The following is a 27315-nucleotide window of genomic DNA, read 5'->3' on the forward strand; positions in this document are numbered from 1 at the left end:
TGAGTGAGAGCGTTAGGCTGAGCTGGGATACAGTGAGTGAGAGCGTTAGGCTGAGCTGGGATACAGTGAGTGAGAGCGTTAGGCTGAGCTGGGATACAGTCAGTGAGAGTGTTAGGCTGAGCTGGGACAGAGTGAGTGAGAGCGTTAGGCTGAGCTGGGATACAGTGAGTGGGAGCGTTAGGCTGAGCTGGGGCACAGTGAGTGAGAGCGTTAGGCTGAGCTGGGACACAGTGAGTGAGAGCGTTAGGCTGAGCTGGGACACAGTGAGTGAGAGCGTTAGGCTGAGCTGGGACAGAGTGAGTGAGAGCGTTAGGCTGAGCTGGGATACAGTGAGTGAGAGCGTTAGGCTGAGCTGGGATACAGTGAGTGAGAGCGTTAGGCTGAGCTGGGATACAGTGAGTGAGAGCGTTAGGCTGAGCTGGGATACAGTGAGTGGGAGCGTTAGGCTGAGCTGGGATACAGTGAGTGAGAGCGTTAGGCTGAGCTGGGATACACTGAGTGAGAGCGTTAGGCTGAGCTGGGACACAGTGAGTGAGAGCGTTAGGCTGAGCTGGGATACAGTGAGTGAGAGCGTTAGGCTGAGCTGGGATACAGTGAGTGAGAGCGTTAGGCTGAGCTGGGATACAGTGAGTGAGAGCGTTAGGCTGAGCTGGGACACAGTGAGTGAGAGCGTTAGGCTGAGCTGGGATACAGTGAGTGAGAGCGTTAGGCTGAGCTGGGACACAGTGAGTGAGAGCGTTAGGCTGAGCTGGGATACAGTGAGTGAGAGCGTTAGGCTGAGCTGGGACACTGAGTGAGAGCGTTAGGCTGAGCTGGGATACAGTGAGTGAGAGCGTTAGGCTGAGCTGGGATACAGTGAGTGAGAGCGTTAGGCTGAGCTGGGACACAGTGAGTGAGAGCGTTAGGCTGAGCTGGGACACAGTGAGTGAGAGCGTTAGGCTGAGCTGGGACACAGTGAGTGAGAGCGTTAGGCTGAGCTGGGACACAGTGAGTGAGAGCGTTAGGCTGAGCTGGGACACAGTGAGTGAGAGCGTTAGGCTGAGCTGGGACACAGTGAGTGAGAGCGTTAGGCTGAGCTGGGATACAGTGAGTGAGAGCGTTAGGCTGAGCTGGGACACAGTGAGTGAGAGCGTTAGGCTGAGCTGGGATACAGTGAGTGAGAGCGTTAGGCTGAGCTGGGATACAGTGAGTGAGAGCGTTAGGCTGAGCTGGGATACAGTGAGAGAGCGTTAGGCTGAGCTGGGATACAGTGAGAGAGAGCGTTAGGCTGAGCTGGGATACAGTGAGCGAGAGCGTTAGGCTGAGCTGGGATACAGTGAGTGAGAGCGTTAGGCTGAGCTGGGATACAGTGAGTGAGAGCGTTAGGCTGAGCTGGGATACAGTGAGAGAGAGCGTTAGGCTGAGCTGGGATACAGTGAGCGAGAGCGTTAGGCTGAGCTGGGATACAGTGAGAGAGAGCGTTAGGCTGAGCTGGGATACAGTGAGTGAGAGCGTTAGGCTGAGCTGGGATACAGTGAGTGAGAGCGTTAGGCTGAGCTGGGATACAGTGAGTGGGAGCGTTAGGCTGAGCTGGGATACAGTGAGTGAGAGCGTTAGGCTGAGCTGGGACACAGTGAGTGAGAGCGTTAGGCTGAGCTGGGATACAGTGAGTGAGAGCGTTAGGCTGAGCTGGGATACAGTGAGTGAGAGCGTTAGGCTGAGCTGGGATACAGTGAGTGAGAGCGTTAGGCTGAGCTGGGACACTGAGTGAGAGCGTTAGGCTGAGCTGGGATACAGTGAGTGAGAGCGTTAGGCTGAGCTGGGATACAGTGAGTGAGAGCGTTAGGCTGAGCTGGGATACAGTGAGTGAGAGCGTTAGGCTGAGCTGGGACACTGAGTGAGAGCGTTAGGCTGAGCTGGGATACAGTGAGTGAGAGCGTTAGGCTGAGCTGGGATACAGTGAGTGAGAGCGTTAGGCTGAGCTGGGATACAGTGAGTGAGAGCGTTAGGCTGAGCTGGGACACAGTGAGTGAGAGCGTTAGGCTGAGCTGGGATACAGTGAGTGAGAGCGTTAGGCTGAGCTGGGACACAGTGAGAGCGTTAGGCTGAGCTGGGACACAGTGAGTGAGAGCGTTAGGCTGAGCTGGGATACAGTGAGTGAGAGCGTTAGGCTGAGCTGGGACACTGAGTGAGAGCGTTAGGCTGAGCTGGGATACAGTGAGTGAGAGCGTTAGGCTGAGCTGGGATACAGTGAGTGAGAGCGTTAGGCTGAGCTGGGATACAGTGAGTGAGAGCGTTAGGCTGAGCTGGGATACAGTGAGTGAGAGCGTTAGGCTGAGCTGGGATACAGTGAGTGAGAGCGTTAGGCTGAGCTGGGACACAGTGAGTGAGAGTGTTAGGCTGAGCTGGGATACAGTGAGTGAGAGCGTTAGGCTGAGCTGGGATACAGTGAGTGAGAGCGTTAGGCTGAGCTGGGATACAGTGAGTGAGAGCGTTAGGCTGAGCTGGGATACAGTGAGTGAGAGCGTTAGGCTGAGCTGGGATACAGTGAGTGAGAGCGTTAGGCTGAGCTGGGATACAGTGAGTGAGAGCGTTAGGCTGAGCTGGGATACAGTGAGTGAGAACGTTAGGCTGAGCTGGGATACAGTGAGTGAGAGCGTTAGGCTGAGCTGGGATACACTGAGTGAGAGCGTTAGGCTGAGCTGGGATACAGTGAGTGAGAGCGTTAGGCTGAGCTGGGATACAGTGAGTGAGAGCGTTAGGCTGAGCTGGGATACAGTGAGTGAGAGCGTTAGGCTGAGCTGGGACACAGTGAGTGAGAGCGTTAGACTGAGCTGGGATACACTGAGTGAGAGCGTTAGGCTGAGCTGGGATACAGTGAGTGAGAGCGTTAGGCTGAGCTGGGATACAGTGAGAGCGTTAGGCTGAGCTGGGGCACAGTGAGTGAGAGCGTTAGGCTGAGCTGGGATACAGTGAGTGAGAGCGTTAGGCTGAGCTGGGACACTGAGTGAGAGCGTTAGGCTGAGCTGGGATACAGTGAGTGAGAGCGTTAGGCTGAGCTGGGATACAGTGAGTGAGAGCGTTAGGCTGAGCTGGGATACAGTGAGTGAGAGCGTTAGGCTGAGCTGGGATACAGTGAGTGAGAGCGTTAGGCTGAGCTGGGATTCAGTGAGAGCGTTAGGCTGAGCTGGGACACAGTGAGTGAGAGCGTTAGGCTGAGCTGGGACACAGTGAGTGAGAGCGTTAGGCTGAGCTGGGACACAGTGAGTGAGAGCGTTAGGCTGAGCTGGGATACAGTGAGAGCGTTAGGCTGAGCTGGGACACAGTGAGTGAGAGCGTTAGGCTGAGCTGGGATACAGTGAGTGAGAGCGTTAGGCTGAGCTGGGACACTGAGTGAGAGCGTTAGGCTGAGCTGGGATACAGTGAGTGAGAGTGTTAGGCTGAGCTGGGATACAGTGAGTGAGAGCGTTAGGCTGAGCTGGGACACTGAGTGAGAGCGTTAGGCTGAGCTGGGATACAGTGAGTGAGAGCGTTAGGCTGAGCTGGGATACACTGAGTGAGAGCGTTAGGCTGAGCTGGGATACAGTGAGTGAGAGCGTTAGGCTGAGCTGGGATACAGTGAGTGAGAGCGTTAGGCTGAGCTGGGACAGTGAGTGAGAGCGTTAGGCTGAGCTGGGATACAGTGAGTGAGAGCGTTAGGCTGAGCTGGGACACAGTGAGTGAGAGCGTTAGGCTGAGCTGGGATACACTGAGTGAGAGCGTTAGGCTGAGCTGGGATACAGTGAGAGAGAGCGTTAGGCTGAGCTGGGATACAGTGAGAGCGTTAGGCTGAGCTGGGATACAGTGAGTGAGAGCGTTAGGCTGAGCTGGGATACAGTGAGTGAGAGCGTTAGGCTGAGCTGGGATAGAGTGAGTGAGAGCGTTAGGCTGAGCTGGGACACTGAGTGAGAGCGTTAGGCTGAGCTGGGATACAGTGAGTGAGAGCGTTAGGCTGAGCTGGGATACAGTGAGTGAGAGCGTTAGGCTGAGCTGGGACACAGTGAGTGAGAGCGTTAGGCTGAGCTGGGACAGAGTGAGTGAGAGCGTTAGGCTGAGCTGGGATACAGTGAGTGAGAGCGTTAGGCTGAGCTGGGACACAGTGAGTGAGAGCGTTAGGCTGAGCTGGGATACAGTGAGTGAGAGCGTTAGGCTGAGCTGGGACACAGTGAGTGAGAGCGTTAGGCTGAGCTGGGATACAGTGAGTGAGAGCGTTAGGCTGAGCTGGGACACAGTGAGTGAGAGCGTTAGGCTGAGCTGGGACACAGTGAGTGAGAGCGTTAGGCTGAGCTGGGACACAGTGAGTGAGAGCGTTAGGCTGAGCTGGGATACAGTGAGTGAGAGCGTTAGGCTGAGCTGGGATACAGTGAGTGAGAGCGTTAGGCTGAGCTGGGACACAGTGAGTGAGAGCGTTAGGCTGAGCTGGGACACTGAGTGAGAGCGTTAGGCTGAGCTGGGACACAGTGAGTGAGAGCGTTAGGCTGAGCTGGGATACAGTGAGTGAGAGCGTTAGGCTGAGCTGGGACAGAGTGAGTGAGAGCGTTAGGCTGAGCTGGGATACAGTGAGTGAGAGCGTTAGGCTGAGCTGGGACACAGTGAGTGAGAGCGTTAGGCTGAGCTGGGATACAGTGAGAGCGTTAGGCTGAGCTGGGATACAGTGAGTGAGAGCGTTAGGCTGAGCTGGGATACAGTGAGTGAGAGCGTTAGGCTGAGCTGGGATACAGTGAGTGAGAGCGTTAGGCTGAGCTGGGATACAGTGAGAGAGCGTTAGGCTGAGCTGGGATACAGTGAGTGAGAGCGTTAGGCTGAGCTGGGATACAGTGAGTGAGAGCGTTAGGCTGAGCTGGGATACAGTGAGAGAGCGTTAGGCTGAGCTGGGATACAGTGAGTGAGAGCGTTAGGCTGAGCTGGGACACAGTGAGTGAGAGCGTTAGGCTGAGCTGGGATACAGTGAGAGCGTTAGGCTGAGCTGGGATACAGTGAGTGAGAGCGTTAGGCTGAGCTGGGATACAGTGAGAGAGCGTTAGGCTGAGCTGGGATACAGTGAGTGAGAGCGTTAGGCTGAGCTGGGACACAGTGAGTGAGAGCGTTAGGCTGAGCTGGGATACAGTGAGAGCGTTAGGCTGAGCTGGGATACAGTGAGTGAGAGCGTTAGGCTGAGCTGGGATACAGTGAGTGAGAGCGTTAGGCTGAGCTGGGACACAGTGAGTGAGAGTGTTAGGCTGAGCTGGGACACTGAGTGAGAGCGTTAGGCTGAGCTGGGACACAGTGAGTGAGAGCGTTAGGCTGAGCTGGGATACAGTGAGAGAGCGTTAGGCTGAGCTGGGATACAGTGAGTGAGAGCGTTAGGCTGAGCTGGGATACAGTGAGTGAGAGCGTTAGGCTGAGCTGGGATACAGTGAGTGAGAGCGTTAGGCTGAGCTGGGATACAGTGAGTGAGAGCGTTAGGCTGAGCTGGGACACAGTGAGTGAGAGCGTTAGGCTGAGCTGGGACACAGTGAGTGAGAGCGTTAGGCTGAGCTGGGATACAGTGAGTGAGAGCGTTAGGCTGAGCTGGGATACACTGAGTGAGAGCGTTAGGCTGAGCTGGGACAGTGAGTGAGAGCGTTAGGCTGAGCTGGGATACAGTGAGTGAGAGCGTTAGGCTGAGCTGGGATACAGTGAGTGAGAGCGTTAGGCTGAGCTGGGACACAGTGAGTGAGAGCGTTAGGCTGAGCTGGGATACAGTGAGTGAGAGCGTTAGGCTGAGCTGGGACACAGTGAGTGAGAGCGTTAGGCTGAGCTGGGATACAGTGAGTGAGAGCGTTAGGCTGAGCTGGGATACAGTGAGTGAGAGCGTTAGGCTGAGCTGGGATACAGTGAGCGAGAGCGTTAGGCTGAGCTGGGACACAGTGAGTGAGAGCGTTAGGCTGAGCTGGGATACAGTGAGTGAGAGCGTTAGGCTGAGCTGGGATACAGTGAGAGCGTTAGGCTGAGCTGGGATACAGTGAGTGAGAGCGTTAGGCTGAGCTGGGACACTGAGTGAGAGCGTTAGGCTGAGCTGGGATACAGTGAGAGCGTTAGGCTGAGCTGGGATACAGTGAGTGAGAGCGTTAGGCTGAGCTGGGACACTGAGTGAGAGCGTTAGGCTGAGCTGGGATACAGTGAGTGAGAGCGTTAGGCTGAGCTGGGACACTGAGTGAGAGCGTTAGGCTGAGCTGGGACACTGAGTGAGTGAGAGCGTTAGGCTGAGCTGGGATACAGTGAGTGAGAGCGTTAGGCTGAGCTGGGATACAGTGAGAGAGAGCGTTAGGCTGAGCTGGGACACAGTGAGTGAGAGCGTTAGGCTGAGCTGGGATACAGTGAGTGAGAGCGTTAGGCTGAGCTGGGATACAGTGAGTGAGAGCGTTAGGCTGAGCTGGGATACAGTGAGAGCGTTAGGCTGAGCTGGGACACAGTGAGTGAGAGCGTTAGGCTGAGCTGGGACACAGTGAGTGAGAGCGTTAGGCTGAGCTGGGACACAGTGAGTGAGAGCGTTAGGCTGAGCTGGGATACAGTGAGTGAGAGCGTTGGGCTGAGCTGGGACACAGTGAGTGAGAGCGTTGGGCTGAGCTGGGATACAGTGAGTGAGAGCGTTAGGCTGAGCTGGGACACAGTGAGTGAGAGCGTTAGGCTGAGCTGGGATACAGTGAGTGAGAGCGTTAGGCTGAGCTGGGACACAGTGAGTGAGAGCGTTAGGCTGAGCTGGGATACAGTGAGTGAGAGCGTTAGGCTGAGCTGGGGCACAGTGAGTGAGAGCGTTAGGCTGAGCTGGGACACAGTGAGTGAGAGCGTTGGGCTGAGCTGGGACACAGTGAGTGAGAGCGTTAGGCTGAGCTGGGATACAGTGAGTGAGAGCGTTAGGCTGAGCTGGGATACAGTGAGTGAGAGCGTTAGGCTGAGCTGGGATACAGTGAGTGAGAGCGTTAGGCTGAGCTGGGATACAGTGAGAGCGTTAGGCTGAGCTGGGATACAGTGAGTGAGAGCGTTAGGCTGAGCTGGGACAGAGTGAGAGAGCGTTGGGCTGAGCTGGGATACAGTGAGTGAGAGCGTTAGGCTGAGCTGGGACACAGTGAGTGAGAGCGTTAGGCTGAGCTGGGATACAGTGAGTGAGAGCGTTAGGCTGAGCTGGGATACAGTGAGAGCGTTAGGCTGAGCTGGGATACAGTGAGTGGGAGCGTTAGGCTGAGCTGGGATACAGTGAGAGAGCGTTAGGCTGAGCTGGGATACAGTGAGTGAGAGCGTTAGGCTGAGCTGGGATACAGTGAGTGAGAGCGTTAGGCTGAGCTGGGATACAGTGAGAGAGAGCGTTAGGCTGAGCTGGGACACAGTGAGTGGGAGCGTTAGGCTGAGCTGGGATACAGTGAGAGCGTTAGGCTGAGCTGGGATACAGTGAGTGAGAGCGTTAGGCTGAGCTGGGACACAGTGAGTGAGAGCGTTAGGCTGAGCTGGGATACAGTGAGAGCGTTAGGCTGAGCTGGGATACAGTGAGTGAGAGCGTTAGGCTGAGCTGGGACACAGTGAGTGAGAGCGTTAGGCTGAGCTGGGACACAGTGAGAGAGCGTTAGGCTGAGCTGGGATACAGTGAGAGAGCGTTAGGCTGAGCTGGGATACAGTGAGTGAGAGCGTTAGGCTGAGCTGGGATACAGTGAGTGAGAGCGTTAGGCTGAGCTGGGATACAGTGAGTGAGAGCGTTAGGCTGAGCTGGGATACAGTGAGTGAGAGCGTTAGGCTGAGCTGGGATACAGTGAGTGAGAGCGTTAGGCTGAGCTGGGACACAGTGAGTGAGAGCGTTAGGCTGAGCTGGGATACAGTGAGTGAGAGCGTTAGGCTGAGCTGGGATACAGTGAGTGAGAGCGTTAGGCTGAGCTGGGATACAGTGAGTGAGAGCGTTAGGCTGAGCTGGGACACAGTGAGTGAGAGCGTTAGGCTGAGCTGGGACACAGTGAGTGAGAGCGTTAGGCTGAGCTGGGACACAGTGAGTGAGAGCGTTAGGCTGAGCTGGGACAGTGAGTGAGAGCGTTAGGCTGAGCTGGGACACAGTGAGTGAGAGCGTTAGGCTGAGCTGGGACACAGTGAGTGAGAGCGTTAGGCTGAGCTGGGATACAGTGAGTGAGAGCGTTAGGCTGAGCTGGGATACAGTGAGTGAGAGCGTTAGGCTGAGCTGGGATACAGTGAGTGAGAGCGTTAGGCTGAGCTGGGACACAGTGAGTGAGAGCGTTAGGCTGAGCTGGGACACAGTGAGTGAGAGCGTTAGGCTGAGCTGGGATACAGTGAGTGAGAGCGTTAGGCTGAGCTGGGACACAGTGAGTGAGAGCGTTAGGCTGAGCTGGGACACAGTGAGTGAGAGCGTTAGGCTGAGCTGGGATACAGTGAGTGAGAGCGTTAGGCTGAGCTGGGACACAGTGAGTGAGAGCGTTAGGCTGAGCTGGGATACAGTGAGAGCGTTAGGCTGAGCTGGGACACAGTGAGTGAGAGCGTTAGGCTGAGCTGGGACACAGTGAGTGAGAGCGTTAGGCTGAGCTGGGATACAGTGAGTGAGAGCGTTAGGCTGAGCTGGGACACTGAGTGAGAGCGTTAGGCTGAGCTGGGATACAGTGAGTGAGAGCGTTAGGCTGAGCTGGGACACAGTGAGTGAGAGCGTTAGGCTGAGCTGGGATACAGTGAGTGAGAGCGTTAGGCTGAGCTGGGATACAGTGAGTGAGAGCGTTAGGCTGAGCTGGGACACAGTGAGTGAGAGCGTTAGGCTGAGCTGGGATACAGTGAGTGAGAGCGTTAGGCTGAGCTGGGACACAGTGAGTGAGAGCGTTAGGCTGAGCTGGGATACAGTGAGTGAGAGCGTTAGGCTGAGCTGGGACACAGTGAGCGAGAGCGTTAGGCTGAGCTGGGACACACTGAGTGAGAGCGTTAGGCTGAGCTGGGACACAGTGAGTGAGAGCGTTAGGCTGAGCTGGGACACAGTGAGTGAGAGCGTTAGGCTGAGCTGGGATACAGTGAGTGGGAGCGTTAGGCTGAGCTGGGATACAGTGAGTGAGAGCGTTAGGCTGAGCTGGGATACAGTGAGTGAGAGCGTTAGGCTGAGCTGGGATACAGTGAGTGAGAGCGTTAGGCTGAGCTGGGATACAGTGAGTGAGAGCGTTAGGCTGAGCTGGGACACAGTGAGTGAGAGCGTTAGGCTGAGCTGGGATACAGTGAGTGAGAGCGTTAGGCTGAGCTGGGACACAGTGAGTGAGAGCGTTAGGCTGAGCTGGGATACAGTGAGTGAGAGCGTTAGGCTGAGCTGGGATACAGTGAGTGAGAGCGTTGGGCTGAGCTGGGACAGAGTGAGTGAGAGCGTTAGGCTGAGCTGGGATACAGTGAGTGAGAGCGTTAGGCTGAGCTGGGATACAGTGAGAGCGTTAGGCTGAGCTGGGACACAGTGAGTGAGAGCGTTAGGCTGAGCTGGGATACAGTGAGTGAGAGCGTTAGGCTGAGCTGGGACACTGAGTGAGAGCGTTAGGCTGAGCTGGGATACAGTGAGTGAGAGCGTTAGGCTGAGCTGGGACACAGTGAGTGAGAGCGTTAGGCTGAGCTGGGATACAGTGAGAGCGTTAGGCTGAGCTGGGATACAGTGAGAGAGCGTTAGGCTGAGCTGGGATACAGTGAGTGAGAGCGTTAGGCTGAGCTGGGATACAGTGAGTGAGAGCGTTAGGCTGAGCTGGGATACAGTGAGTGAGAGCGTTAGGCTGAGCTGGGATACAGTGAGTGAGAGCGTTAGGCTGAGCTGGGATACAGTGAGTGAGAGCGTTAGGCTGAGCTGGGATACAGTGAGTGAGAGCGTTAGGCTGAGCTGGGACACTGAGTGAGAGCGTTAGGCTGAGCTGGGACACTGAGTGAGAGCGTTAGGCTGAGCTGGGATACAGTGAGTGAGAGCGTTAGGCTGAGCTGGGATACAGTGAGTGAGAGCGTTAGGCTGAGCTGGGATACAGTGAGTGAGAGCGTTAGGCTGAGCTGGGATACAGTGAGAGAGCGTTAGGCTGAGCTGGGATACAGTGAGAGCGTTAGGCTGAGCTGGGACACAGTGAGAGCGTTAGGCTGAGCTGGGATACAGTGAGTGAGAGCGTTAGGCTGAGCTGGGATACAGTGAGTGAGAGCGTTAGGCTGAGCTGGGATACAGTGAGTGAGAGCGTTAGGCTGAGCTGGGATACAGTGAGTGAGAGCGTTAGGCTGAGCTGGGATACAGTGAGTGAGAGCGTTAGGCTGAGCTGGGACACAGTGAGTGAGAGCGTTAGGCTGAGCTGGGACACAGTGAGTGAGAGCGTTAGGCTGAGCTGGGACAGAGTGAGAGAGCGTTAGGCTGAGCTGGGATACAGTGAGTGAGAGCGTTGGGCTGAGCTGGGACACAGTGAGTGAGAGCGTTAGGCTGAGCTGGGATACAGTGAGTGAGAGCGTTAGGCTGAGCTGGGATACAGTTAGTGAGAGCGTTAGGCTGAGCTGGGATACAGTGAGAGAGAGCGTTAGGCTGAGCTGGGACACAGTGAGTGAGCGTTAGGCTGAGCTGGGATACAGTGAGTGAGAGCGTTAGGCTGAGCTGGGATACAGTGAGAGAGAGCGTTAGGCTGAGCTGGGACACAGTGAGTGAGAGCGTTAGGCTGAGCTGGGATACAGTGAGTGAGAGCGTTAGGCTGAGCTGGGACAGAGTGAGTGAGAGCGTTAGGCTGAGCTGGGATACAGTGAGAGCGTTAGGCTGAGCTGGGATACAGTGAGTGAGAGCGTTAGGCTGAGCTGGGATACAGTGAGTGAGAGCGTTAGGCTGAGCTGGGACACAGTGAGTGAGAGCGTTAGGCTGAGCTGGGACACTGAGTGGGAGCGTTAGGCTGAGCTGGGACACTGAGTGAGAGCGTTAGGCTGAGCTGGGACACAGTGAGTGAGAGCGTTAGGCTGAGCTGGGACACAGTGAGTGAGAGCGTTAGGCTGAGCTGGGACACTGAGTGAGAGCGTTAGGCTGAGCTGGGATACAGTGAGTGAGAGCGTTAGGCTGAGCTGGGACACAGTGAGTGAGAGCGTTAGGCTGAGCTGGGATACAGTGAGTGAGAGCGTTAGGCTGAGCTGGGATACAGTGAGTGAGAGCGTTAGGCTGAGCTGGGACACAGTGAGTGAGAGCGTTAGGCTGAGCTGGGACACAGTGAGTGAGAGCGTTAGGCTGAGCTGGGATACAGTGAGTGAGAGCGTTAGGCTGAGCTGGGACACAGTGAGTGAGAGCGTTAGGCTGAGCTGGGATACAGTGAGTGAGAGCGTTAGGCTGAGCTGGGATACAGTGAGAGCGTTAGGCTGAGCTGGGATACAGTGAGTGAGAGCGTTAGGCTGAGCTGGGATACAGTGAGTGAGAGCGTTAGGCTGAGCTGGGATACAGTGAGTGAGAGCGTTAGGCTGAGCTGGGATACAGTGAGAGAGCGTTAGGCTGAGCTGGGATACAGTGAGTGAGAGCGTTAGGCTGAGCTGGGATACAGTGAGTGAGAGCGTTAGGCTGAGCTGGGATACAGTGAGTGAGAGCGTTAGGCTGAGCTGGGATACAGTGAGAGAGCGTTAGGCTGAGCTGGGATACAGTGAGTGAGAGCGTTAGGCTGAGCTGGGATACAGTGAGTGAGAGCGTTAGGCTGAGCTGGGATACAGTGAGAGCGTTAGGCTGAGCTGGGACACAGTGAGTGAGAGCGTTAGGCTGAGCTGGGATACAGTGAGAGCGTTAGGCTGAGCTGGGATACAGTGAGAGAGCGTTAGGCTGAGCTGGGATACAGTGAGTGAGAGCGTTAGGCTGAGCTGGGATACAGTGAGAGAGAGCGTTAGGCTGAGCTGGGATACAGTGAGTGAGAGCGTTAGGCTGAGCTGGGATACAGTGAGTGAGAGCGTTAGGCTGAGCTGGGACACAGTGAGTGAGAGCGTTAGGCTGAGCTGGGACACTGAGTGAGAGCGTTAGGCTGAGCTGGAATACAGTGAGAGAGCGTTAGGCTGAGCTGGGATACAGTGAGTGAGAGCGTTAGGCTGAGCTGGGATACAGTGAGTGAGAGCGTTAGGCTGAGCTGGGATACAGTGAGTGAGAGCGTTAGGCTGAGCTGGGATACAGTGAGTGAGAGCGTTAGGCTGAGCTGGGATACAGTGAGTGAGAGCGTTAGGCTGAGCTGGGACACAGTGAGTGAGAGCGTTAGGCTGAGCTGGGACACAGTGAGTGAGAGCGTTAGGCTGAGCTGGGACACAGTGAGTGAGAGCGTTAGGCTGAGCTGGGATACACTGAGTGAGAGCGTTAGGCTGAGCTGGGACACAGTGAGAGAGAGCGTTAGGCTGAGCTGGGATACAGTGAGTGACAGCGTTAGGCTGAGCTGGGACACAGTGAGTGAGAGCGTTAGGCTGAGCTGGGACACTGAGTGAGAGCGTTAGGCTGAGCTGGAATACAGTGAGAGAGCGTTAGGCTGAGCTGGGATACAGTGAGTGAGAGCGTTAGGCTGAGCTGGGATACAGTGAGTGAGAGCGTTAGGCTGAGCTGGGATACAGTGAGTGAGAGCGTTAGGCTGAGCTGGGATACAGTGAGTGAGAGCGTTAGGCTGAGCCTGGGATACAGTGAGAGCGTTAGGCTGAGCTGGGATACAGTGAGAGCGTTAGGCTGAGCTGGGATACAGTGAGTGAGAGCGTTAGGCTGAGCCTGGACACAGTGAGTGAGAGCGTTAGGCTGAGCTGGGACACAGTGAGTGAGAGCGTTAGGCTGAGCTGGGACACAGTGAGAGCGTTAGGCTGAGCTGGGACACAGTGAGTGAGAGCGTTAGGCTGAGCTGGGATACAGTGAGTGAGAGCGTTAGGCTGAGCTGGGACACAGTGAGTGAGAGCGTTAGGCTGAGCTGGGACACAGTGAGTGAGAGCGTTAGGCTGAGCTGGGATACAGTGAGTGAGAGCGTTAGGCTGAGCTGGGACACAGTGAGTGAGAGCGTTAGGCTGAGCTGGGATACAGTGAGTGAGAGCGTTAGGCTGAGCTGGGACACTGAGTGAGTGAGAGCGTTAGGCTGAGCTGGGATACAGTGAGAGCGTTAGGCTGAGCTGGGATACAGTGAGTGAGAGCGTTAGGCTGAGCTGGGACACAGTGAGTGAGAGCGTTAGGCTGAGCTGGGATACAGTGAGTGAGAGCGTTAGGCTGAGCTGGGACACAGTGAGTGAGAGCGTTAGGCTGAGCTGGGATACAGTGAGTGAGAGCGTTAGGCTGAGCTGGGATACAGTGAGTGAGAGCGTTAGGCTGAGCTGGGATACAGTGAGTGAGAGCGTTAGGCTGAGCTGGGACACTGAGTGAGAGCGTTAGGCTGAGCTGGGATACAGTGAGTGAGAGCGTTAGGCTGAGCTGGGACACTGAGTGAGAGCGTTAGGCTGAGCTGGGACACAGTGAGTGAGAGCGTTAGGCTGAGCTGGGATACAGTGAGAGCGTTAGGCTGAGCTGGGATACAGTGAGTGAGAGCGTTAGGCTGAGCTGGGACACAGTGAGAGAGAGCGTTAGGCTGAGCTGGGATACAGTGAGTGACAGCGTTAGGCTGAGCTGGGACACAGTGAGTGAGAGCGTTAGGCTGAGCTGGGACACTGAGTGAGAGCGTTAGGCTGAGCTGGAATACAGTGAGAGAGCGTTAGGCTGAGCTGGGATACAGTGAGTGAGAGCGTTAGGCTGAGCTGGGATACAGTGAGTGAGAGCGTTAGGCTGAGCTGGGATACAGTGAGTGAGAGCGTTAGGCTGAGCTGGGATACAGTGAGTGAGAGCGTTAGGCTGAGCTGGGATACAGTGAGTGAGAGCGTTAGGCTGAGCTGGGACACAGTGAGTGAGAGCGTTAGGCTGAGCTGGGATACAGTGAGTGAGAGTGTTAGGCTGAGCTGGGACACAGTGAGTGAGAGCGTTAGGCTGAGCTGGGACACAGTGAGTGAGAGCGTTAGGCTGAGCTGGGATACAGTGAGAGCGTTAGGCTGAGCTGGGATACAGTGAGTGAGAGCGTTAGGCTGAGCTGGGATACAGTGAGTGAGAGCGTTAGGCTGAGCTGGGATACAGTGAGTGAGAGCGTTAGGCTGAGCTGGGATACAGTGAGTGAGAGCGTTAGGCTGAGCTGGGATACAGTGAGAGAGAGCGTTAGGCTGAGCTGGGATACAGTGAGTGAGAGCGTTAGGCTGAGCCTGGGACACTGAGTGAGAGCGTTAGGCTGAGCTGGGATACAGTGAGTGAGAGCGTTAGGCTGAGCTGGGATACAGTGAGTGAGAGCGTTAGGCTGAGCTGGGACAGAGTGAGTGAGAGCGTTAGGCTGAGCTGGGATACAGTGAGTGAGAGCGTTAGGCTGAGCTGGGATACAGTGAGTGAGAGCGTTAGGCTGAGCTGGGATACAGTGAGTGAGAGCGTTAGGCTGAGCTGGGATACAGTGAGTGAGAGCGTTAGGCTGAGCTGGGATACAGTGAGTGAGAGCGTTTGGCTGAGCTGGGACACAGTGAGTGAGAGCGTTAGGCTGAGCTGGGATACAGTGAGTGAGAGCGTTAGGCTGAGCTGGGATACAGTGAGTGAGAGCGTTAGGCTGAGCTGGGATACAGTGAGTGAGAGCGTTAGGCTGAGCTGGGATACAGTGAGTGAGAGCGTTAGGCTGAGCTGGGATACAGTTAGTGAGAGCGTTAGGCTGAGCTGGGACACAGTGAGTGAGAGCGTTAGGCTGAGCTGGGACACTGAGTGAGAGCGTTAGGCTGAGCTGGGACACAGTGAGAGCGTTAGGCTGAGCTGGGACACAGTGAGTGAGAGCGTTAGGCTGAGCTGGGATACAGTGAGTGAGAGCGTTAGGCTGAGCTGGGACACAGTGAGTGAGAGCATTAGGCTGAGCTGGGATACAGTGAGTGAGAGCGTTAGGCTGAGCTGGGATACAGTGAGTGAGAGCGTTAGGCTGAGCTGGGATACAGTGAGTGAGAGTGTTAGGCTGAGCTGGGATACAGTGAGTGAGAGCGTTAGGCTGAGCTGGGATACAGTGAGTGAGAGCGTTAGGCTGAGCTGGGATACAGTGAGTGAGAGTGTTAGGCTGAGCTGGGATACAGTGAGTGAGAGCGTTAGGCTGAGCTGGGATACAGTGAGTGAGAGCGTTAGGCTGAGCTGGGATACAGTGAGTGAGAGCGTTAGGCTGAGCTGGGATACAGTGAGAGAGCGTTAGGCTGAGCTGGGATACAGTGAGTGAGAGCGTTAGGCTGAGCTGGGATACAGTGAGTGAGAGTGTTAGGCTGAGCTGGGATACAGTGAGTGAGAGCGTTAGGCTGAGCTGGGATACAGTGAGTGAGAGCGTTAGGCTGAGCTGGGATACAGTGAGTGAGAGCGTTAGGCTGAGCTGGGACACAGTGAGTGAGAGCGTTTGGCTGAGCTGGGATACAGTGAGTGAGAGCGTTAGGCTGAGCTGGGATACAGTGAGTGAGAGCGTTAGGCTGAGCTGGGATACAGTGAGTGAGAGCGTTAGGCTGAGCTGGGATACAGTGAGTGAGAGCGTTAGGCTGAGCTGGGACACAGTGAGTGAGAGCGTTAGGCTGAGCTGGGATACAGTGAGAGCGTTAGGCTGAGCTGGGATACAGTGAGTGAGAGCGTTAGGCTGAGCTGGGATACAGTGAGTGACAGCGTTAGGCTGAGCTGGGATACAGTGAGAGCGTTAGGCTGAGCTGGGATACAGTGAGTGAGAGCGTTAGGCTGAGCTGGGATACAGTGAGTGAGAGCGTTAGGCTGAGCTGGGATACAGTGAGTGAGAGCGTTAGGCTGAGCTGGGATACAGTGAGTGAGAGCGTTAGGCTGAGCTGGGACACAGTGACAGCGTTAGGCTGAGCTGGGATACAGTGAGTGAGAGCGTTAGGCTGAGCTGGGACACAGTGAGTGAGAGCGTTAGGCTGAGCTGGGATACAGTGAGTGAGAGCGTTAGGCTGAGCTGGGATACAGTGAGTGAGAGCGTTAGGCTGAGCTGGGACACTGAGTGAGAGCGTTAGGCTGAGCTGGGATACAGTGAGTGAGAGCGTTAGGCTGAGCTGGGATACAGTGAGTGAGAGCGTTAGGCTGAGCTGGGACACTGAGTGAGAGCGTTAGGCTGAGCTGGGACACAGTGAGTGAGAGCGTTAGGCTGAGCTGGGATACAGTGAGTGAGAGCGTTAGGCTGAGCTGGGACACAGTGAGTGAGAGCGTTAGGCTGAGCTGGGATACAGTGAGTGAGAGCGTTAGGCTGAGCTGGGATACAGTGAGTGAGAGCGTTAGGCTGAGCTGGGATACAGTGAGTGAGAGCGTTAGGCTGAGCTGGGATACAGTGAGTGAGAGCGTTAGGCTGAGCTGGGACACTGAGTGAGAGCGTTAGGCTGAGCTGGGATACAGTGAGTGAGAGCGTTAGGCTGAGCTGGGACACAGTGAGTGAGAGCGTTAGGCTGAGCTGGGACACAGTGAGTGAGAGCGTTAGGCTGAGCTGGGATACAGTGAGTGAGAGCGTTAGGCTGAGCTGGGACACAGTGAGTGAGAGCGTTAGGCTGAGCTGGGGCACAGTGAGTGAGAGCGTTAGGCTGAGCTGGGATACAGTGAGTGAGAGCGTTAGGCTGAGCTGGGATACAGTGAGCGAGAGCGTTAGGCTGAGCTGGGATACAGTGAGTGAGAGCGTTAGGCTGAGCTGGGATACAGTGAGTGAGAGCGTTAGGCTGAGCTGGGACACAGTGAGTGAGAGCGTTAGGCTGAGCTGGGGCACAGTGAGTGAGAGCGTTAGGCTGAGCTGGGATACAGTGAGTGAGAGCGTTAGGCTGAGCTGGGACACAGTGAGTGAGAGCGTTAGGCTGAGCTGGGGCACAGTGAGTGAGAGCGTTAGGCTGAGCTGGGATACAGTGAGTGAGAGCGTTAGGCTGAGCTGGGACAGAGTGAGTGAGAGCGTTAGGCTGAGCTGGGATACAGTGAGTGAGAGCGTTAGGCTGAGCTGGGACACAGTGAGTGAGAGCGTTAGGCTGAGCTGGGACAGAGTGAGTGAGAGCGTTAGGCTGAGCTGGGATACAGTGAGTGAGAGCGTTAGGCTGAGCTGGGATACAGTGAGAGCGTTAGGCTGAGCTGGGATACAGTGAGTGAGAGCGTTAGGCTGAGCTGGGATACAGTGAGTGAGAGCGTTAGGCTCAGCTGGGATACAGTGAGTGGGAGCGTTAGGCTGAGCTGGGACACAGTGAGTGAGAGCGTTAGGCTGAGCTGGGATAGAGTGAGTGAGAGCGTTAGGCTGAGCTGGGACACAGTGAGTGGGAGCGTTAGGCTGAGCTGGGATACTGAGTGAGAGCGTTAGGCTGAGCTGGGATACAGTGAGTGAGAGCGTTAGGCTGAGCTGGGATACAGTGAGTGAGAGCGTTAGGCTGAGCTGGGATACAGTGAGTGAGAGCGTTAGGCTGAGCTGGGATACAGTGAGTGAGAGCGTTAGGCTGAGCTGGGATACAGTGAGAGAGCGTTAGGCTGAGCTGGGATACAGTGAGAGAGAGCGTTAGGCTGAGCTGGGATACAGTGAGAGAGCGTTAGGCTGAGCTGGGACACTGAGTGAGAGCGTTAGGCTGAGCTGGGGCACTGAGTGAGAGCGTTAGGCTGAGCTGGGACACTGAGTGAGAGCGTTAGGCTGAGCTGGGACACAGTGAGTGAGAGCGTTAGGCTGAGCTGGGACAGTGAGTGAGAGCGTTAGGCTCAGCTGGGATACAGTGAGTGGGAGCGTTAGGCTGAGCTGGGACACAGTGAGTGAGAGCGTTAGGCTGAGCTGGGATACAGTGAGTGAGAGCGTTAGGCTGAGCTGGGATACAGTGAGAGAGCGTTAGGCTGAGCTGGGATACAGTGAGTGAGAGCGTTAGGCTGAGCTGGGATACAGTGAGTGAGAGCGTTAGGCTGAGCTGGGACACAGTGAGTGAGAGCGTTAGGCTGAGCTGGGACACTGAGTGAGAGCGTTAGGCTGAGCTGGGATACAGTGAGTGAGAGCGTTAGGCTGAGCTGGGATACAGTGAGTGGGAGCGTTAGGCTGAGCTGGGATACAGTGAGTGAGAGCGTTAGGCTGAGCTGGGATACAGTGAGTGAGAGCGTTAGGCTGAGCTGGGATACAGTGAGTGAGAGCGTTAGGCTGAGCTGGGATACAGTGAGTGAGAGCGTTAGGCTGAGCTGGGATACAGTGAGTGAGAGCGTTAGGCTGAGCTGGGATACAGTGAGTGAGAGCGTTAGGCTGAGCTGGGATACAGTGAGTGAGAGCGTTAGGCTGAGCTGGGATACAGTGAGTGAGAGCGTTAGGCTGAGCTGGGACACTGAGTGAGAGCGTTAGGCTGAGCTGGGATACAGTGAGTGAGAGCGTTAGGCTGAGCTGGGATACAGTGAGTGAGAGCGTTAGGCTGAGCTGGGATACAGTGAGAGAGAGCGTTAGGCTGAGCTGGGATACAGTGAGTGAGAGCGTTAGGCTGAGCTGGGATACAGTGAGAGAGCGTTAGGCTGAGCTGGGATACAGTGAGTGAGAGCGTTAGGCTGAGCTGGGACACAGTGAGTGAGAGCGTTAGGCTGAGCTGGGACACTGAGTGAGAGCGTTAGGCTGAGCTGGGACACAGTGAGTGAGAGCGTTAGGCTGAGCTGGGACACTGAGTGAGAGCGTTAGGCTGAGCTGGGACACTGAGTGAGAGCGTTAGGCTGAGCTGGGACACAGTGAGTGAGAGCGTTAGGCTGAGCTGGGACACTGAGTGAGAGCGTTAGGCTGAGCTGGGACACTGAGTGAGAGCGTTAGGCTGAGCTGGGATACAGTGAGTGAGAGCGTTAGGCTGAGCTGGGATACAGTGAGTGAGAGCGTTAGGCTGAGCTGGGATACAGTGAGTGAGAGCGTTAGGCTGAGCTGGGACACAGTGAGTGAGAGCGTTAGGCTGAGCTGGGATACAGTGAGTGAGAGCGTTAGGCTGAGCTGGGATACAGTGAGTGAGAGCGTTAGGCTGAGCTGGGATACAGTGAGTGAGAGCGTTAGGCTGAGCTGGGATACAGTGAGTGAGAGCGTTAGGCTGAGCTGGGATACAGTGAGTGAGAGCGTTAGGCTGAGCTGGGATACAGTGAGTGAGAGCGTTAGGCTGAGCTGGGATACAGTGAGTGAGAGCGTTAGGCTGAGCTGGGATACAGTGAGTGAGAGCGTTAGGCTGAGCTGGGATACAGTGAGTGAGAGCGTTAGGCTGAGCTGGGATACAGTGAGTGAGAGCGTTAGGCTGAGCTGGGATACAGTGAGTGAGAGCGTTAGGCTGAGCTGGGATACAGTGAGTGAGAGCGTTAGGCTGAGCTGGGATACAGTGAGTGAGAGCGTTAGGCTGAGCTGGGATACAGTGAGTGAGAGCGTTAGGCTGAGCTGGGATACAGTGAGTGAGAGCGTTAGGCTGAGCTGGGATACAGTGAGTGAGAGCGTTAGGCTGAGCTGGGATACAGTGAGTGAGAGCGTTAGGCTGAGCTGGGATACAGTGAGTGAGAGCGTTAGGCTGAGCTGGGATACAGTGAGTGAGAGCGTTAGGCTGAGCTGGGATACAGTGAGTGAGAGCGTTAGGCTGAGCTGGGATACAGTGAGTGAGAGCGTTAGGCTGAGCTGGGACACAGTGAGTGAGAGCGTTAGGCTGAGCTGGGACACAGTGAGTGAGAGCGTTAGGCTGAGCTGGGATACAGTGAGTGAGAGCGTTAGGCTGAGCTGGGACTACAGTGAGTGAGAGCGTTAGGCTGAGCTGGGACACAGTGAGTGAGAGCGTTAGGCTGAGCTGGGATACAGTGAGTGAGAGCGTTAGGCTGAGCTGGGATACAGTGAGTGAGAGCGTTAGGCTGAGCTGGGACACAGTGAGTGAGAGCGTTAGGCTGAGCTGGGATACAGTGAGTGAGAGCGTTAGGCTGAGCTGGGATACAGTGAGTGAGAGCGTTAGGCTGAGCTGGGATACAGTGTGAGAGCGTTAGGCTGAGCTGGGATACAGTGAGTGAGAGCGTTAGGCTGAGCTGGGACACTGAGTGAGAGCGTTAGGCTGAGCTGGGATACAGTGAGTGAGAGCGTTAGGCTGAGCTGGGATACAGTGAGTGAGAGCGTTAGGCTGAGCTGGGACAGAGTGAGTGAGAGCGTTAGGCTGAGCTGGGACTACAGTGAGTGAGAGCGTTAGGCTGAGCTGGGATACAGTGAGGAGAGCGTTAGGCTGAGCTGGGATACAGTGAGTGAGAGCGTTAGGCTGAGCTGGGATACAGTGAGTGAGAGCGTTAGGCTGAGCTGGGATACAGTGAGTGAGAGCGTTAGGCTGAGCTGGGATACAGTGAGTGAGAGCGTTAGGCTGAGCTGGGATACAGTGAGTGAGAGCGTTAGGCTGAGCTGGGATACAGTGAGTGAGAGCGTTAGGCTGAGCTGGGATACAGTGAGTGAGAGCGTTAGGCTGAGCTGGGATACAGTGAGAGCGTTAGGCTGAGCTGGGACACAGTGAGTGAGAGCGTTAGGCTGAGCTGGGATACAGTGAGTGAGAGCGTTAGGCTGAGCTGGGATACAGTGAGTGAGAGCGTTAGGCTGAGCTGGGACACAGTGAGTGAGAGCGTTAGGCTGAGCTGGGACACAGTGAGTGAGAGCGTTAGGCTGAGCTGGGACACAGTGAGTGAGAGCGTTAGGCTGAGCTGGGATACAGTGAGTGAGAGCGTTAGGCTGAGCTGGGACACAGTGAGTGAGAGCGTTAGGCTGAGCTGGGATACAGTGAGTGAGAGCGTTAGGCTGAGCTGGGACACAGTGAGTGAGAGCGTTAGGCTGAGCTGGGACACAGTGAGTGAGAGCGTTAGGCTGAGCTGGGACACAGTGAGTGAGAGCGTTAGGCTGAGCTGGGATACAGTGAGTGAGAGCGTTAGGCTGAGCTGGGATACAGTGAGTGAGAGCGTTAGGCTGAGCTGGGACACAGTGAGAGAGCGTTAGGCTGAGCTGGGATACAGTGAGTGAGAGCGTTAGGCTGAGCTGGGATACAGTGAGTGAGAGCGTTAGGCTGAGCTGGGATACAGTGGGAGCGTTAGGCTGAGCTGGGATACAGTGGGAGCGTTAGGCTGAGCTGGGACACAGTGAGTGAGAGCGTTAGGCTGAGCTGGGATACAGTGAGTGAGAGCGTTAGGCTGAGCTGGGATACAGTGAGTGAGAGCGTTAGGCTGAGCTGGGATACAGTGAGTGAGAGCGTTAGGCTGAGCTGGGATACAGTGAGTGAGAGCGTTAGGCTGAGCTGGGATACAGTGAGTGAGAGCGTTAGGCTGAGCTGGGATACAGTGAGTGAGAGCGTTAGGCTGAGCTGGGATACAGTGAGAGAGCGTTAGGCTGAGCTGGGATACAGTGAGTGAGAGCGTTAGGCTGAGCTGGGATACAGTGAGTGAGAGCGTTAGGCTGAGCTGGGATACAGTGAGTGAGAGCGTTAGGCTGAGCTGGGATACAGTGAGTGAGAGCGTTAGGCTGAGCTGGGATACAGTGAGTGAGAGCGTTAGGGCCAAGTGTTAGATTTGTTTGTGGGAGAGCATTTTGGAGATAGTGACCACAATTCGGTGTCTTTCACTATTGCAATGGAGAGGGATAGGGCCATATGGCAAGGCAAGGATAATAATTGGGTGAGGGGTAATTATGGTGCAATTAGGGAAGAATTAGGGAGCATAAGATGGGAACAGAAACTGTCAGGGAAAGGCACAAATGAAAGGTGGAGCTTGTTCAAGGAACAAATACTGCATGTCCTTGATAGGTATGTCCCTGTCAGGCAGGGAGGAAATGACCGTGTGAGGGAGCCATGGTTCACAAAAGAGGTTGAATGTCTTGTCAAGAGTAAAAAGGAAGCGTATGTAAGGATGAGAAAACAGAGTTTTGTTGGGTCGCTTGAGGGTAGCAAGGAATGAGCTAAAAAAAAGGGCTTAGGAGAGCTAGGAGGGGGCATGAGAAGTCCTTGGCGGGTTGGATCAAGGAAACCCCCAAGGCTTTTTACTCTCGTGAGAAATAAAAGAATGACCAGGGTGAGGTTAGGGCCGGTCAAGGACAGTAGTAGGAACTTTTGCATGGAGTCAGAAGAAATAGGAGAGGTGTTGAATGAATACTTTACTTCAGTGTTCACCAAGGAGAGGGGCCATGTTTTTGGGAATGAGAGTGTGATACAGGCGGGAAGGCTGCAGGAGGTAGATGTTCTGAGGAAGGATGGATTAGCAATTTTGAAAAACCTTAGGGTCGACAAGTCCCCTGGGCCAGGTGGGATATATTCAAGGATTCTTTGGGAGGCAAGGGATGAGATTGCAGAGCCTTTGGCTTTGATCTTTGGGTCCTCACTGTCCACAGGGATGGTGCCAGAGGACTGGAGAGGGGCGAATGTTGTTCCTCTGTTCAAGAAAGGGAATAGGAATGACCCTGGTAATTATAGGCCGGTTAGTCTTACTTCAGTGGTCGGTAAGTTAATGGAAAAGGTCCTGAAGGATAGGATTTATGACTATTTGGAAAGATGCAGCTTAATCCGGGATAGTCAACACGGATGCCTCACAAATTTGATTGAATTCTTTGAGGAGGTAACTAAGTGTGTAGATGAAGGTAGAGCAGTTGATGTCGTAAGGCGTTTGATAAGGTTCCCCATGGTCGGCTTATGAAGAAAGTAAGGAGGTGTGGGATAGAGGGAATTTGACCAATTGGATAAGTGGTGTACCACAGGGAGTGGCAACCTTCAGAGATCTGTGGACATGAACCCCAAGATCTCTTGGGTCTTGCTATTTGTGATTTTTATCAATGACTTGGAGGAAGGGGCTGAAGGGTGGGTCAGTAAATTTGCTGATGACACCAAGATTGGTAGAGTAGTGGATGAGGTGGAGGGCTGTTGTAGGCTGCAAAGAGACATTGATAGGATGCAGAGCTGGGCCGAAAAATGGCAGATGGAGTTTAACCCTGATAAGTGCGAGGTGATTCATTTTGGTAGAAAAAATTTGAATGCGGATTACAGGGTCAACTCTGGGTTCTGAGGAATGTGGAGAGATCTTGGGTTTCATGTCCACAGATCTCTGAAGGTTGCCACTCAAGTGGATAGAGCCGTGAAGAAGGCCTAAAGTGTGTTAGCGTTTATTAACAGGGGGCTTGAGTTTAAGAGCCGTGGGGTTATGCTGCAACTGTACATGACGCTGGTGAGACCACATTTGGAGTATTGTGTGCCGTTCTGGTCACCTCACTATAGGAAGGATGTGGAAGCATTGGAAAGGGTGCAAAGGAGATTTACCAGGATGCTGCCTGGTTTGCAGGATGGGTCTTATGAGGAAAGGTTGAGGGAGCTAGAAGAGCTTTTCTCTTTGGAGCGGAGGAGGATGAGAGGCGACTTAATAGAAGTTTATAAGATGATGAGGGGGATAGCTAGAGTGGACGTTCAGAGACTATTTCCTCGAGTAGATGTAGCTGTTACAAGGGGGCATAACTATACGGTTCAGGGTGGGAGATATAGGAAGGATGTCCGAGGTAGGTTCTTTACTCCGAGAATGATTAGGGTGTGGAATGGACTGCCTGCTGTGATAGTGCAGTCGGACACTTTAGGAACATTCAAGCGGTTATTGGATAGGCACATGGAGCACACCAGAATGACAGGGAATGGGATAGCTTGATCTTGGTTTCGGACAATGCTCGGCACAACATCGAGGGCCGAAGGGCCTGTTCTGTGCTGTACTGTTCTATGCTGACTAGGAAAATGTCTCTGATCTGAATTGCTTCTCTCAGTTGGAACAGGAACCTAGCAGCCCTCCTTTCTGATTTATCATTCATTCCCTGATCTTTGAAAGGTGTAATGTAGCTTGATGCATGTTTCTGGTAACCATAGTATAAAAGTAATGATATAGATATACATGCAAATGTCAGTGAGAATCCAGATTGACATGATGACCTTTTGATTGATGAGTTTGCTGAAGCTACAAGTAAGTTGACTTGTTGAATGCCATGGGTGAAGTAATGGAGTTACCAGAACATAGAGCATTGGAGAAGAGAAGATACTGCATCAAGCAGTTTGCACTTGTGGTAAAACTGTTTTGTCTTTATGTAGGGAGCTCTTTCCAAGGGTGGGTGCAGACTCGATGGGCCGAATGGCCTCCTACACTGTAAATTCTATGATTTTATGTACGTTACTCACTTGTTGAATTGTGGATGTTGGATAATGAGAATATTTCATGTGATTAGATCATGAAAAACAGTTGTTGGATTTTGCCAACCAATGTTTGGGAATGGCAAATTGGTAAATATGGATTTGTCCATAAATCCTTCATGATCTGAATAGATGTGAACATTTTAGACAGTTAACTGGAATTATTTCATTATGGGGGTCGCAGTTTTAGTTCCTAACTAAATTGCACATATTTTGCACATGTTTAAGTGCTTAAAACTGCTGAGTACTGATTATTTTGTCAGAGTCTGAATTTGAAATCCTCTATTATATTTAGTATAAAGGTTATTATCAGGTTTGCTTTCGGGTAAGCTATCAGGGTGGAAAGTTATCCCTTTTCTAAACCCAAGAATTTTGTATATTTTCTACTGCAAATATATGTAACTAGATTGATGGGATTAGTTTTGTTAACACCCCAGGATTTAACCTGTTTGGATTACTTGTGTATTGTTTACATGGGTTTTCTGGAGTCAGACCTATGAGATGTTTGATGATTTGAACAATTGAGTTGAATTGCCATGTGCATATCAGCAAATTTTCCAGAAGAAGTTCTGGATCCATTGTGCCAAAAATGCATACATTTAAAAAATAAATAAACTGCTATACTGTCAAGGCACCTGGGCTAGTGCGCAGTCAATTCCAGCCCCACTTGACCCAGAGTCACAATGCAGATGAAATTAGATTTTATTTTAAAATACCCGAGTTCCTTGGTTGAGCCCAATAAACTGCAGTCACCAGGTTTGTAACTTTAAAACACAACCAACCTTTTATTATGTACAGTATTATAATCAAACGGACAGACACTAACTGACTACCCTTATCCGAACCCCCCCCCCCCCTTTCTAACTCGCCCACTCTCTACGCTCACTCAATACAGAGGGGAAAGGGTGTTGGAAAGGGAAAGAAAATATTAATAAAAATAGAAGGATAAGGATCTTTGATGCACTGGAATGACTTCCAGTCAATTTGTTTCTGTTTCCGAAGTTCAAGCTTTAAGTTTGGTACTTCTTCCTTCTAGACTTGTCTCCTTTCTCTGCAGACTCAGCATTATTTCACGTTCACAGCAAAGGATGTGCCCAGGCACTCACTGCTTTCAGAGCAATAGAACAGTTCTTTCATTTCAGTAAGCCGGAGAGAGAGAGAGAGAGTTCCTTTCACTTCCAGTGTCTAAATACTTCTGCCAAGTTCTGTCAGAAAACATCACACAGGAACCAATCACTGACCGTTGTCAGGCAGAATACTGTCCCTGACCAACTCACCAGTTTCCAGTTAATCAAGCGAACTGACTCCCTCCAAAGCTAGTTCCTAAGATCCACCTGGTGCTGAAGGGTCTCCTCTCCCAAGCGCACAACCTGGGAACGCAGTGTCCTTGGCAAGCAGGCAGTTTCAACTTTGAGTCTTCTGCTTAAAAGCACATTATGATTATGGGTCCACGGGCCAAAACAATAAAATAAAAGAAATGGGAACAAAGGAAATAAATAGGAAGGACTCTTGGATACCTCCACTGTTAGAGGGATGACAGGTCATCGCAAGGACGTTTCATTATAATGGATGTTATGCACACTATAAAACACCCATACATTCATTCTTCCTTTCCCACTACATGAGTTCCCCCAATCTTACATCTGCCACTTATCAGTACTTGAACTCATGACAATGCATCTTCAATATTATTGTCCTTTCTGGGAATATGCACAATTTTATGTTGGAAGGTTGCAACAATAAACTTCAATGGAACTATCTTTCCGAGTTTTAAATTTTTCCACAAACACAAGCGGCTTATGATCTGTATAGACGAGGCTTATTATCATGCTGGACATCAACTTCAAAAGCTGAAGGGCTAGTAGCAATGCTAAGGCTTCCTTTTCAATGGTGGAGTACTTTCATTGGCATAGACTTAGTTTCTTCGAAAAGTACCCCACCGACCCCTCTGTTCCTGACTCATCATCCTGCACTAATACTGCCTCCGCCCCAAATTGCTGGTATCTGTGGCCATTTCAAAGGATTTGGGAAAACCAGGGGTGGCCTAAAGGGTTTGAGCAATTTAGCCTGGCCAATCCACGTAACCTGCACATCTTTGGACTGTGGGAGGAAACCAGAGCACCCGGAAGAAACCCATGCACACACGGGGAGAACGTGCAAACTCCACACACAGTCAGCCGAGCCGTGAATTGAACCCGGATCCCTGGAGCTGTGAGGAAGCAGTGCAAACCACCTTGCCACCTGCTTGGAATTGTCCTCATCCTCCAGGATAGTTTTGGCTATTCTACCATCTGATGGTGGTGTGACTTCAATCTCTGGTGGTGGACTTTGTTTCGCAATTTTCTTGGTCACCACACATGATGGTAAAATATCTGGAAACTGTTCCTGTAACTGTCTGTCTCCTTATCTTCACTCCTGCCAAATCATTCCCCAAACACAAGTCGTCTACTTCTACTAGTATCTTCTTTTAAAAAAAATAAATTTAGAGTAACCAATTTTCTTATTTTCCAATTAAGAGACAGATTTAGCATGCCCAATTCACCTACCCTGCACATCTTTGAGTTGTGGGAGTGAGACCCACGCAAACACGGGGAGAATGTGCAAACTCCACACAGACAGTGACCCAGGGCCAGGATTGAACCCGGGTTCTCAGTGCCGTGAGGCAGCAGTGCTAATCAATGCGCAACCGTGGCTACCTACCTACCCACTTCCTATCCTTTTCAGAATTATGGGGATGGTGGAAAAAAGGTTTAAATTTATGGATCAGCTTATAATCATCAGGCATTATTGCTGCATGTCTAGCGGTTATCGCTCTTTGCTCTTCAACATGGGTTCTTAGTACAGAAGGTAGTGAATTCTTAAATTCCTCTAAGAGAATCGTTTCTTTTGAGCTTAATGGGTGGTTTCAACTCCCAATGCTCGTACCCACCTATTAACATAGGAATTAATAATAATCTTTATTAGTGTCACAAGTAGGCTTAAGTTAACACTGCAGTGAAGGGGCAGCACCGTGTCGCAGTGGGTTAGCCTTGCAGCCTCACGGCGCCGAGGTCCCAGGCTCGATTCCGGCTCTGGGTCACTGTTCGTGTGGAGTTTGCACATTCTCCCCGTGTTTGCGCGGGTTTCGCCCCCACAACCCAAAGATGTGCAGGGTAG

The 27315-nt window shown here is 53.2% G+C and overlaps 1 protein-coding gene across 2 annotated transcripts in view; it reads left to right on the top strand.

The window, feature by feature from the left end:
• Nucleotides 1–27315, top strand: part of LOC119957089 (A-kinase anchor protein 8-like) — a 77351-nt gene that overhangs the window by 10831 nt on the left and 39205 nt on the right. The window lies entirely within an intron of this gene.

The sequence above is a fragment of the Scyliorhinus canicula genome, chromosome 25, assembly GCF_902713615.1.
Source record: "Scyliorhinus canicula chromosome 25, sScyCan1.1, whole genome shotgun sequence".
NCBI lineage: Eukaryota > Metazoa > Chordata > Chondrichthyes > Carcharhiniformes > Scyliorhinidae > Scyliorhinus > Scyliorhinus canicula.